Consider the following 10,980-nt stretch of genomic DNA (forward strand, 5'->3'; position numbering starts at 1 on the left):
TAGAAGTTAAATTAAGCATTTGGGGAGGGAAAAGTAGTGAAGTTTGCAGGAACAGGTGCAATTTGTTAACCTGTGCTCCTTCAAAGTGCACAGAAAGAAAATACATTTTTAAAAGGCAGGAAATGTCTCTGAGATAATCTAAGTTCAAAACTTGAAAAATATGAATAGGAAGAGATATGCAAAATTAAGCCTTCATCCTCAGTCAGCTTGACTACAGCCATGTTGGCAACCTGACAGTCACCTTGCATTTGTCTTGTTTTCTTCAGTGTAACCCTGGCTTTCTCACCCATGATAGATGGCAGAAGGGAATCACTCTGTGGTGACAGAATTTATCTTGTTGGGCTTCACAGACAAGCTGAGGTTGCAGGTCCTCCTCTTCATGGTGTTTCTACTGATCTATCTGTTCACCCTAGTGGGAAATCTAGGGATGATTGTGCTCATCTGGATCAGCTCAAGGCTCCACACCCCCATGTACTTCTTCATCAGCAGCCTTTCCTTCTTAGATGTCAGCTACTCCACCATCATTATACCCAGCACTCTGATGACCTTTGTGGCAGAGACAAAAGTCATATCGTACACAGCATGTGCATCTCAGCTCTTCCTGTTCTGCATTGCAGTGACGGGAGAATGCTACCTCCTGGCCGTGATGGCATATGACTGGTTCATAGCCATCTGCAACCCCTTGCTTTACCCTGTCATTATGTCCAGGAAGTTCTGCATGCTCCTTGTGTGCGGCTCCTGCTTCATGAGCTGTGTGAATGCAACTGTTCAGACGACATTTATATTCCGCTTGTCCTTCTGCAAGTCCAACATCATCAACCATTTCTTCTGTGACCTGGCCCCCACATCCTGAAACTCTTGCTCTGACACATCACTGATCTTGTCCATTTTGTCTGTGATACTATGCTTATCACCGCCACTGTTCTCCTCATTGTCATCTCCTACATATGCATCGGGGTCACCATCTACAAGATTAAATCTGCCAAAGGCAGATGCCAAGCTTTCTCCACCTGTGCTTCCCATATGACTGGTGTTACCATGTTCTATGGGACAGGCTCCTTCATGTACTTAAGGTCCAGTTCAAAATACACTGTGGAGCATGACAAGATCATCTCTGTATTTTATACCCTGGTAATTCCCATGCTGAACCCTATGATTTACAGCCTGACCTGAGGAACAAGGAGGTCAAAGAAGCCCTTCAAAGGACAATAGCAAGGCTGTATTGTTCTCCAAGAAAACAACAGATTCAGGACTCCAAGCAGAACTGAGAGACAATGATGTGTCCTTATTGTTGAAACAGGTGAATTAAATACGCAGGAAGGTGGGTTCCCCCCTGCCAAAGAGAAAGGAAAAGGGAGCAATATCCAAGACTGCCTGTTGCCACATCTGTTTTTTGTGAAAGAGCGTTGCTAAGCAAACACCCTTCCTATTGCAGGGCTCCCTCTTTTCCCTCACCCCTAAGAGAGGGATGTGTCGTCAGCAGTCCTCAGGAACTAACTTTTCAGATGTGATGTAGCATTACTCCATAATGTAGCAGTGCCTCATGCCTGATCTCATGCTGTGACCTCTGCAACTACAGACGCTGTCAGACAAATTCACTGGGAATAATTATACGCATTCTTGTTTGCTTGTTTATTTATTTGGAAGCCAAAGATATTAGGATGTATCTTAAGATATTTGCTGTATAGAAGTCTAAAAATGAGTTAGGCTTTCTGGGTTCCTTGTTGAGGTGGCACCCTTTCTGGGTGCCAGTTGAGTCTAAGTTTTAGTGGCAGCTCCACCAAGCTCTTATGTTAGATCATACCACACTTCCATGCAGGATGACCCTATGTGATGGTTATGTGCTGCTGATTTCTACATACGCTCTAGCAGCTCCTGCATTTCAGTTGCCCAGGTAATACCTGCAGTGGTGGGTGAAGGAAGAGATCAGCTGCCAGGAAAGAGCAGATCACCTCCCATCCTTTCATCTCTTCCCACTAGGATTTCATAAAGTGAAATCCTGATACTAAGTTTAATGTAAGAGACCAACACAAAAGCTATGCCCTGGGGTATTGGTCCTTCTCCCAGATATGATGAGAAGGTCCTTCATGGTAGTGGGTGAAACTGGGCCAATCTACATTGTGACTGATGGTCAGACCACTTGTCGAGCACTTCTCTCGAATAAAATCTTACCCAAAGAAATCAGCTGAATGCATAATTATGATGTGGGAAGTAAATCCTTATTTACAGCAGGACATGTAGCAAAGGAGGTGCTTGCTGTTCTTGTGGTGGGAATCTGCCTCATTAATGACATGGCATAGGGAGTCCTGCAGGATGAACCTCAGGAAGAAGAAAACCAAACAAGGCAACAGACCCAGCATATGGAACCAAGTAGTCAAGAACAGGCCATGATAAAAACAGAGATTAGTAGCTTGGTGGCATGGGGGGTTCATGGTTAGCTGGTGGGTGAGAATGAGTCTTTTTTTCAGGCTTTATCCTTTATGTAAGAGGATGTGTACCTGGGGAGATTGGATCACTGCACATCCCTGTGCTCAGGGCTCCCCAACAAGCCAACCGGGAATGGCAACTGGGCCCCACCCAACCGCTACCAAGCTCCCCACAGATCTCATTAGGATAGTCCAATTCTAGGAAGAGATTCCTATGCTGCTCTCCCCACCCCCCACCCCCTCCCCCCGGGCAAATTCAGGAGGTAGTGTGGGAAACAATAGATAATGAAGTACAGGTTTCAACAATAGCCTGGTTTAAAATAGAAGCCTTACAACAAACTGGGGAAAGTACCTAGCAGCAGAAGACCAAAACAACTGGGTTTGGTACAGAAAAGATGATTGGCTTTTACTCAACATCACTGCCATAGCAATATCTAGACTCTGCATACTTCTTAATGATACCATAAAAGGGGTCCTACAAACCTGGGAGGTGCAAAGTCTAGTGGCAGCCACTGGGAATACAAAGGAGCAGACCCAGGTCAACTAATTTTCAATTGTAATGGTGTGGGCATCACCAGGGGAAATCATTCATCTTCACCATAGATACCTTTGGAGAACGTTATCAGGTAGCAAACAGAAAAAAAATGGGAAAAAGTGAAATGGCGGTGGCAAACACACTCAGAGGCCTCAGTGGTACTGAATGCCACCTCAGTAGATTTCAGAATCACGCTTAGATTCACCTAGTGGTTGTGTTGATCTGTTTACCCAAATTGCATCCAGCCCATCTGGGTGAGCGCGAGTGCATATCAGATCCCTATCTCTGGTCTGGAATTAATTAAAGGAGGAAAAGAGGAGAGGAAGTTTAGGAAACTTATGGAGGGAAAATATATACCTCACTTCAGCATAGAACGTCAGAGTCAGGCCCAGACAGTGATTTACTCTAAATGGTTTGGTGTTCTGGGAACAGGCATTGTCTGAAAAAATAGAACACTAATTGCCCGAGGACTTAGAAATAAATACTTAACACCAGCTGACATGACACTGCATTGAACTGAAACTGACCTTTGATAATCAAGAAGTGGCCTTGGTCTGGCTTTCTACATTGCAGTGTCACTTGACAATCAACATAGACCTGTTGCAGAAAGGACTACCAAAGAGCACTACCCAGGCCTGCAGGAGCCAGATCAGATCTGCAACATCTCAGGGACCTGAGCCTATAGGCAAAATGAGGACTCACTCTAGCCGCATGATCCCATGGGATAACAAAAGCATTGCACCCAGCTGTCAGTATCCCATGACTCTGTGGCTGGGGAGATACTGAATGCACATCAGAGCCAAAGAACTAGAACTTTCTGCACACACTATTACTCTTAACGAAGCATAATTGATGGTGCTTTAGCACGTACATACTGTACTGCCTCTAAAAGGTCATGGCGGTGCCATCCATGTCAAGAGGTCAGACTGCAGCTACCTGCACGCTCATGATGAATGAGCCCAGTTAGGAGAGGGGCTATTGGAGGATGCATCTATGTAATGAAAAATACGTGGCCACGACCACCCCTTCCACCCCACTGCTGCTTAGTGTCAAACCCAAGTGGGTTGGGGTCTTCTTTGACTATGAAGCTGGAAAAGTCTCCTTTTATAACATGACTAAACATTCTCATATCTACACTTTTCATGTCATCTTAGCTGAGTCTGTCTGTTCCTTCTTCTATCCAGGCATATGCATGGGTCATATTAATGTTGACCCACTGAGTATGTGGCAGACAAGATGAGTGAACTTTTGCCTTAAACATTTCTTGGTACATAAGGTGCGAGCCTTGCTGCGCACGTTGCAGATTTTGCAGGAAACCATAACCCCGAACAAGCCATCTGTTCCCAGTGGAAACAGGACGGAGCTGCTGTGACCCCTGAAACGCTCTCCCTGCGACCACTCGGGACACACTGAGCCTGCGCCAAACCAGACCACAATTGGGCGGACACTTTTGGACCTGGACTGTAAATTATTGCCGCTTAGCACAACTTCTATAAAACTTGCTTAGCATGAGTAGCTAAATTTGCTGAAGCCTTAGGCTGCACTCCTAGTTCAGTCAGAAAGGGCCCCAGAGCTGGTGCAGGTGGGAAAGACAAGGGGGTTACCAGCAGTTTGCATTCCCATGCTTCACACTCTGGGAGGAAGGATGTCAAGGCATTGAAGTGAGGCCTGCTTGGGCACCGGGACCCTGGGGAGCAGGGCCTCCTCTCGCTGCTGAAACAGTGTTAATTGGTGTGTGTGGGGGGGGGTGTCTGGACTATATCCCCTTTGTCAGGACCTTGGGAGATAACACCCACTGTCACTGCTGGGGCAGTGCTAATTGTTAATTGCAGGAATTACCACCTCCTTGTCAGGACCTTGAGAGACAACAGTTGGACCCAAGGAATGAAGACACATCTGTCAGCAGAAACCGCAACAGTAAAGAGACAACAGTTGGACCCGAGGAATGAAGACACATCTGTCAGCAGAAACCGCAACAGTAAAGATAAACAGCCTGCCTAGGGACAGCGATGAGACCCAACAGGGAGCAGGAGACCCCAGACCTGAATATTACTATTGGTCTGAATTACCGCGTGAGGGGTGGACAGCTTAGATTGGAAAGCTATAATTGCCCAGGGGTTTCTTTGTTTGGGGTCCCTCTTCGGAGGCACCCTGCTCGAGTCGTAATTACTGCATGTGCGTCATTACAATCTATTTCTTTAATTTGCTTTGATTTGGCTCCGAACTTTTCCAAGACACCCAGGGTGAAGAGGACCAACGGGACGCTGCTGGATCCACGGGTGGTGATATCTCTTTCTCTCTCCCCCCCCCCCCCCCCCGCCCTTTTGAGTTTATGTTTATAAGATCTGTTCAAATCGTACGGCACAGGCTTGTTTATCTAATTAAAGTAATCGCCATCGAGTTATTGTATTTAGCCACATGCCTTGTCTTTTGTATTAATAAATCATAAAACTGGTTGGCTGGTGTCGTTTCACCTTAATTCAGTCCAAGAGCATCACGAACTTGGTCGTTGGTCCCAAGGGGAGGGAGGTCATCCGAAACAACTCCTTTCAGGCCACGACAGAGTATATGTCAGCCCTCAGACTGGTACTGGTTTATTGCTACTCTGGTAACAGATACAATATCCAATATACAAAAAGCTGATGGGGTGTCAAAAGGGAAATGCTTCCTGAGCAAGCCTCTGGTCTTAGAGTCCCATTTTCAGCAACCAGAATCCCTGGATTTACAAGGAAACTAGGTATGCCTGCTTCTCCCCATGTTAGACCTCCACAGTCCCCCATAATCTCTAGTATTCACTGGAACCTTGTAAAGCAGTTAACAAACCCTAGAAGGGTGCTCCAGTCTATGTTGTTGTTTGTGTGTGCATTTTTACAATCCAGACTAACTGGCACTTTGTCTGTGTTGATGTATATCTTCTGATTTTTCAGATGACTTTGAAATAAATGACTATTTTTGGAAAGTAGTTTCTGCTGTCATAGTTGAAGAATCACAGGAAGTACTATGGAAACATCTACCTGTTCTGCTCTTAATGGACAATTCTTTTCCTATTTAGCAGTATAAGATGTCTGGTCTTTTTGGCCAGTTGCCAGAAATTAAACATGTTGAGTTTAACATGAGTTGTCTATACCTTTTCTGGAGCAGAAGCTAGGGACCAGAATAGATACCTTGGGTCATCTTATATGCCATTAAAACTTGCATTTAGGGAACTGAGTCCCACTCTTACTGTAGGTCACTGAACTCTGTGGGAGGCTCTGTAGCATCATAGTTTTGACATGGAAGAACCATTGCTTTCCTGCAGAAAGTTTTATGTAGGTTATTTGAACAGTGGTCACCAACTGACGTAGAACAGTCACCTGCCAGACTTTTCTGCTGTGACAGCTTAGTACACTCACTATTGTTCAGACTCATGGGAAGGATAAAATAGTCTTCTGAATTTGTCCCTAATGGCCCAAACTGTTGGTAAGTACAGACATGGTCCCTTCAACAGCAGGGATGTAATATGACTGAATATTGATTTCAATCTTCTTTCTCTATATTGTCAGGAGGCAGACACCTGTGGTGCAGGATGAGCACAGAAATAGTGTGCCACTCTCTAGTTGCAGATGACATTAAATGGATATGATCTAAAAGGCAGCAGCTGAAGTATTTCCTTAAAGCCATCAAGTTAAATTTGACAAAATTTAGGCTCTTGTTTAAAATGCAATCTGTTTCAAGTGTGAAGAGAAGAGGAATACTTGAATGATCAGCTGGAATGCATGGAGCTCTGCCTGGGGACAGGTGAGGGACCAGCTGAGCGCTCATGGGTGGGGATTGGTGGGCAGACCAGCATGGGTGACCATGTAATGGGTGTCTGCTGTAGGCCATCTCTTCAGGAAGAAGAAATAGATGAGGCATTCTTCAGAGAACTGGAATAAACTTTATGTTCATAGGCCCTGGTCCTATGAACTTTGACCACCCTGATATTGGTTGGATGGACAACAGAGTAGAGCACAAGAAATCCAGGGAGCTGGAGTGCTTGATGACAACTTCCTAACACAGGTGATCAAGGAGCTGAGGAGGAGCGGTACTCTGGACCTCATACATACAAACAAGGAAGGACTGGTTGGAAATGTGGAAGTCAGGGGCAATCTTGGCTGCAGTGACCACAAAACAGTGGAGCTCAGGATCCTGTGAGGAGGGAGCAGGGCAAAAAGCAGGATCATAACCCTGGACTTCAGGACAGCAGAATTTGGCCTGCTCAGGAAGGCTCCCATGTGATATGGTCCTGGAGGAAAGAGGGGTCCAAGAGAGCTGGTTGGTATTCAAGGATCACCTCCTCCAAACTCAAGAATGGTCCATTCCAACAAGCAGGAAATCAAGCAAAGGTAGCAAGAAGCCTATGTGGATGAACAAGGAGCTCCTGACTGAATTCAAACCTAAAAAGGAAGTGTACAGGAAAGATTCCCAAGGACTGCAAGAGAGCAAATGTCACCCCTACCTTCAAGAAGGGCAAGAAGGAGGAGTCAGGGAACTACAAGCTGGTCAGCCTCACCTCACCTAGGAAGGTGATGGAGCAACTAATCCTGGACACTGTTTCCAGACATGTGAAGGATAGGTGATAGGTTGGGAGTAGGCAGAATGGCTTTATGAAGGGAAAATTATGCCTAACAAACCTGACAGCCTGCTATGATGAGATGATTGGCTTAGCAGGTGAGGGGAGAGGAGAGGTACTTGTTCATCTCAGTTGTAACAAGGCTTCCGACACAGTCTCTCATGACATCCTCCTAGACAAACTGATGAAGTACATGCTAGATAGGTGGACAGCGATAGCTGATATCAGGGCATCCTTTACACCTTTGTTTCTCAGGCTGTAGATCAAGACATTCAGCACGGGGATCACCATCATATAAAATACTGCTCCACTTGTGCCTTGCCATTGTGAGCTGTTGCACTGAGGTAGAACATAAATGCAACTGACTTGCATATAGCACACTGACTGCTATCAGGTGGGAGGCACAAATGGAATTTTTCTTTTTTACTGTGGGTTGATAGCATCCTCAGGATGTTTTGAAAGCCCCCTACAGTGTGCTTAGCTGCCATTGAAGATTTTCAGTATTCTTCAAGTTATGCATTTTGTTTGCACTGTCAGCCTGAGGAGTGGAATACATCAACTCTGATTTGGATGTTTCAGTCTAAACTAGAGAGATAGAAGTACCTTTAGATGGTGAGTCATTTCATTCTTGGATAATTATCTTAATATGCAGACAATATTTATTAAATAGGGTGGATATAAATAAAATGAGTAGAACTACAAGAAAGTATATATGTAATAGAAAAAGTTTCAAAGTCCTTTGTATCATTGACCTTTCATTCCATAGATAGGAAATCCATAGGGATTTCCAAGTGATTGGTCTAATATCCTACAGCAAAGAAGAGAAGAAAACAGTGGTATACTACATCACATTCTAGAACATGCCCCTTTTGTCTTTTCCACCTATGATTTAGTTGCAAAAGGTTCAAGAAAAGACTTCTTTCCTTAGTCCACTCACTCTTTAAACAACTATATATGAGGCAGAGAGGAAGAGTAAGAAAAGTTTCTTGCATCTGTATTTCACATTTTCCTGTATAATCCCACAAGGTTTTTCAAGGTCCTGCAGTCTGGTAGCAACTCTGCATGCTGCTCTTAGTTGGGCTATTATTTCTACAGAAAATAATCATCTCCTTCAAAAAAGAAAAATCTTCCAGATCAAGTATTCAAACAGACAGATATCCATGCTAAATCCAACACAAGCAGCAATGACCACCCTACCTACCTCAAGCAGAAAGAAGCTAACCCTACAGCTTCTAAGAGCCTTGGCCTCTGTTCCCAGCAGAGATCATTATACTATTGTCACACTTTTTTTTTTTAACCCGTGACATCAGGATTTCCTTGACAGTGCTGCCCATTCCCACTCTTAGACAACTGTTTGATATGCAGTTCAAAGTCATTTGCATATCATTTTGATTAGAAAGAGGCTGATTAGAAAGACAGCTAATGTTTTCTGAAGCTTTTATTTGCTGTGAAATAGTTTGTGGCCAAAACAATGACACACATATCATTTAAAAATATTATTAAACCTAGTTCCAGACCTTTCACAAAAGCTCAGTCTTAGATGCTTTAAAGAAACTTCTTTTCAGAATATTCTTTATACTTCCTAAAACTCTCTTTCTTTTGAAGTGCCTTATGCTGGTCATCCACTTGGGTTAATACTCATTTTGAAAATCTTGATTAATGAGAAAAGATATGTTTGTCCAGTCCCCACCTGTCTGCTTCGTTTCTCAAACCAGAAGCAAATGTTTGGAAATTCATGGTCATTAACTTACCTGTAGCTTTTGGAAAGACTTGAACTCTGTTTTTTGATGGTGTAACTACAGAAAACATTTCCATATTATTCAGACAGTGATAGTTTAGTCCGCAATTAGTAAGAGATTCCTTCCATTTATATAGGTAGTAAACGTTGTTGATGACCGCAGTCTGATGGTACCAGAAGCAATGATCTAGTTGCCTCAGTTTGTTAGTGAATACTACATTGGTATGACCTTACTGAAAAGGGTAAGAAAGGGTATTCCAGCTGTCAACACAGACTATCATTTCCAAAAACTATGAGAGTATAGCATGGCTCACATCCAACTGGATCAGTTCTTTTCTCCCATTTACCACTTCAAAATGGGTCAGCCATGTGCAAACTATTAATGAGGAGTCACCTCAAACTGTGTCCTGTAATTGTCTTGGGGGTAGACAAGGGAAGAAAAAAAGAGATAGACAGACATAGATTTGGTGCATGCCAACACTGTGATAGGCTCTGTATTACTGAAATAGTAGTAGTCAGACCAAACCAGTTCTGAAGACAATGCCCTGCTGGTTTTTATTTAACTGTATATGTAAGAATTGCCTAGTTTGGACACTGAAATTACACATCCATGCATGGTTCCAAGGCTCTTTTTCAGCTGAGAGAAAAGGCACTATGATGGTGCAGTTCATCTGGCGTATGAGAAATACTTACTTTGGGATGGGATGAATGCTGATTTCTTGATTTCTGTTCACCTGCTGCACAGGGAACTGCACAGAAAGCCCTGGTACAGATACCTCTTCACATCAGTCCCATCCATGACAACTCTGCTGTGATGTCAACATGAGAACAGAGGCACCCCCCCTCCCCCCCAAAAAAAGCTTCATGGAAAATTCATGGAGGCATTTACCAACTTCTTAAAGCTTGACTTTGGAATTTAAATGGTTTTGGATAGTAACAGACAATCATGCTATTTTTAAAGTTGTTGAAATATATTTTAAAAAAATCAGAAAATGCATTATGAACCCATTGTCAGCACAACCCACAGCTGAGGGTGAACAAAACTTAACATACTTTCATACTTTCACTGATTTACTATTAAGAATGAAGATTCATTACCACTGAGAGCTGAGTTCCAGCAGGAAATAGTCATTTGCTTAGCCTTTACACAAAGGCAGCAACCACACTAAAAGCCCACTAAGAAATACATCCTTGACATTTGGTTTCAGTACAGAGCAGTGTGCAAACAACAAAGTCATATGAATTATTTTGCACCAGGCACCACAGCTGGAATGCCATGCCATAGTGCTTTTACAAGCCTGAGGTCCACCCCCAGCCATAAGCGTTTATCATCCCAGCACAGAGGCGTAGTTAAGATGCACCCAGATTTATAGCCACAACACACACACATAGGAGTCTGCACAGCACCCTCCCTCTACTGGAGCGACTCCAGCAAAGGGCCATGAAATGATTAAGGCACTGGAGCCTCTCTCTTACAAAGGGAGGCAGAGAACTGTTTAGCCTAGAGAAGAGAAGGCTCGTGGCGGTGTATCTTATCGATGTTTATAAATATCTGATGGGAAGGTGTAAGAAAGATGGAGCCAGGCTCTTCTCAGTGGTGCCCAGTGACTGGGAAACAGGCAATAGACACAAACTGAAACTCAGGGAATTCCATTTGAACTTAAGAAAACACTTCTTCTCTGACAGGGGA

At 43.8% G+C, this 10,980-nt stretch overlaps 1 pseudogene; it reads left to right on the plus strand.

The window, feature by feature from the left end:
• The first annotated feature begins 295 nt into the window (after positions 1–295).
• On the plus strand, positions 296–1,268 carry LOC135329082 (olfactory receptor 5J3-like; annotated as a pseudogene).
• Positions 1,269–10,980: the final 9,712 nt, after the last annotated feature.

The sequence above is a fragment of the Dromaius novaehollandiae genome, chromosome 8 (genome assembly GCF_036370855.1).
Source record: "Dromaius novaehollandiae isolate bDroNov1 chromosome 8, bDroNov1.hap1, whole genome shotgun sequence".
Lineage (NCBI taxonomy): Eukaryota > Metazoa > Chordata > Aves > Casuariiformes > Dromaiidae > Dromaius > Dromaius novaehollandiae.